Below are 2,897 nucleotides of genomic sequence, written 5' to 3'. Positions count from 1 at the left end.
GTTCTTCCCTGAGAGAGTTGTTAGCCATTGGAATGTGCTGCCCAGGGAGGTGGTGGAGTCACCATCCCTGGAGGTGTTCAAGAGAGGATTGGATGTGGCACTTGGTGCCATGGTTTAATTAGCCATGAGGTGTTGGGTGCCAGGTTGGACTGGATGATCCTTGAGGTCTTTTCCATCCTTATTGATTCTATGAACATGTGGATGCCACCCAGAGAAGCAGACTTTATGATTCTGTCTGGAGAGGCTGAGCAGATTTGTGCAGGGGGAATCCAAGTGTAGGACATGAGAAGCTCCATCTAAACATGGGGAGGAACTTCTTGAATGTCAGGCTGACAGAGCCCCAGAACAGGCTGCCCAGGGAGGTGGTGGAGTCTCCATTTCTGGAGACATTCATAACCTGCCTGGATGTGTTTGTGTATGACCTTGTCCAGGTGACCCTGCCTTGGCAGGGGGCTTGGACTCAATGATCTCCAGGGGTCCCTTCCAACCCCTACCATTCTGTGATTCAGGTTCAAAGCTTTGACAGGCAGCCCAGGCTACCCTGGCTGGCAGCTGCTGCTGGTTTAAGTCAGACAGTCTCATCCTGGGCTGGAGAAGCTGTAGGGGGACCAGAGCTGTGCAAGGTGCCACGTGTGACACGTCCATGCTGTGCCCTGGCCCCTTTTCAGCTTCAGCAGCTGGTGCTTATGCAGAGCCAGGGCTCTGCAGCGTCCCTGTGACAGCTCAGGGTTGGAAGGGCGAGTTGGCTGTCTCTGTCCTCTGTAATTGGATTCACTGTTGATAGGTGATGGAGCTCCTACGTGGTGTTTTATGAGCCTGCAATGCCTTCATCATCAGTGTTTATTAGCTTGGCTTAATTGCCCTCTCAAGGCTGGGAGTCCTGCTGGTCGTGGGTACACAGTGATGTTGCTGTGAGCACAGTCTCAGCCCTGGCTGGCTGAGCAGGTCTAAGACACAGATTCCAGGATGCTGGAGACCTCTGGAGATCATCGAGTTTAATCCCCCTGCTCAAGCAGGGGCACCCACAGCAGCTTGCCCAGCATCACAATGTCCAGGTGGGCTTGGAATCTCCCCAGAGGAGGAGACCCCACAACCTCTCTGGGCAGCTTGCTGCAGGGCTCCAGCAGCCTCACACCAAAGAAGTTTCTCCTGCTGTTCAGCTGGAACCTCCTGGGGTCCAGTTTGTGCCCATTGCCCCTTCTCCTGTCAGTGAGCACCACTGAGAAGGGTCTGGCCCCATCCTCTTGACAAACCACAATCCCTGATGTGACACAGCAAGTCCTGTGTCACTCACAGGAATCCCAACCTGATGAAAATGAGTTTCCCTGGGCTGGGATCAGAACCTTGAGACTCAGTGACTGCAAACAGGAGCTGTGACCCCCACCAGTGGCACCTAGAGCTGCCCAGGCTAGATTCCCAGGCATCCCAGAGAGGCTGTCAGCAAGGAGAAGGCAGCCCTGTTGCTGCAGCTCAGTAACATTTGTGCTGCCAGCTCCACAGGCTATTCAGCAGGCAAATAAACAGCAGAAAGCAAACAGTGCACAAGGAAATGGGTTTGCTCTCCAACGGATGTGGCACAGGTCTTCTCCTCACCCCTGTGCCAGTGGTGAAGTACAGAGGGGGTGAATCTTGATTAATCCCAAAGCCAGAGCTCCATCCTGTTCTTGTAGCAGGTGAATGCCCAGCCTGGGTGGCAGAGGGGAGGGTTCCTGCCATCCTCAGGCCCACTAAGCACCAGCATGGAGCACAAGGCAGCTGCTCTGACAGGGAGGATGCAGCCCAGCGCTGGCTGTGGTGAAGGAACAGTGCCCAGGGATGGCAATCTGGGATGGGAACTCCATCCTGGAACAGGATGGGAGCTGTTTTACTCCACATGTTGGGATTGAGTCCCTTCCCCAGTGATGGCAGTGAGAACCAGCTGTGGCTCTGGTTTAGTCTGGAGCAAAGGAGGCTGAGGGGAGACCTTACTGCTGTCTAAAACTCCCTGAAAGGGTGTTGGAGTGAGGTGTCAGTCTGTTCAGCCAAGGAACAAGTGATAGGACAAGAGGAGATGGCCTTGGGTTGCACCAGGGGAAGTTCAAAATGGATGCTAGGAAGAGTTTCTTCACTGATAAGGTTCTCCAGCCCTGGAACACGCTGGATAGGGAGGAGGTGGAGCCACTACCCCTGGAGGTATTTAAGGGTTGTGTAGATGTGGTGCTTAGGGACATGGTTTAGTCAAGGACTTGTCAGTGTCAGGCTAATGATTGGACTTGAGGATCTCGAAGGTCTCTTCCAGTCCAGGCAATTCTGCACTGCTGTGGCTGCTGTGGTGGCTGGGTGCTGCTGCCCTCCTGCTAATGTGGTTTGTAGTTATTGGAAACTGGACTGCAAAGGAGCCAGGATCCTGTTACTATGGAAATGTCCTGGAACAGCAAATGAGGGAAGAGAAAAACAGAAGACACATTAATGGGAGCTGCTAGGCAGGCCTTTCTCTGGAGGGGCTGTGATGTTCATAGGTGGCAGCCAGGGTCTCCTGTGACAGGTCTTCTCAGCTCACTATTGCCTCCCTGGGCTGGAAGAGCCCACAGGAACGTGTTTGGATGGCACGTGGCTGTGGGAATGTTGTTCCCTTCACACCTCCATGTGACTCCTAAATCCCCCTAGGATGCCAATACCACCAGCTGCACCAGCCCCGCATGCAGGGGCTCACCTTGCTTGTTGCACCTCTGTGTTCCCCAGCCCTGTGACTCACCATCCCTGGGCACCTCGGACCTGGTCCGGGGGTGCTGGGGTGGGGGATTCCCAGTCAGGGGGAGCCAGGTGAGACTCACGGAGCTGGGGGCGGGGGTTATGTCCCTACTGCAGGGCTGGGTGTAGTTGAGGCCACCCCCACGGGCTGGAGCCCTGCTGGGGTC

Source organism: Melanerpes formicivorus, unplaced genomic scaffold, assembly GCF_026170545.1.
Source record: "Melanerpes formicivorus ecotype bairdi unplaced genomic scaffold, bMelFor1.0.p_v2 SCAF_72, whole genome shotgun sequence".
NCBI lineage: Eukaryota > Metazoa > Chordata > Aves > Piciformes > Picidae > Melanerpes > Melanerpes formicivorus.
This window is presented reverse-complemented; position numbering follows the sequence as displayed.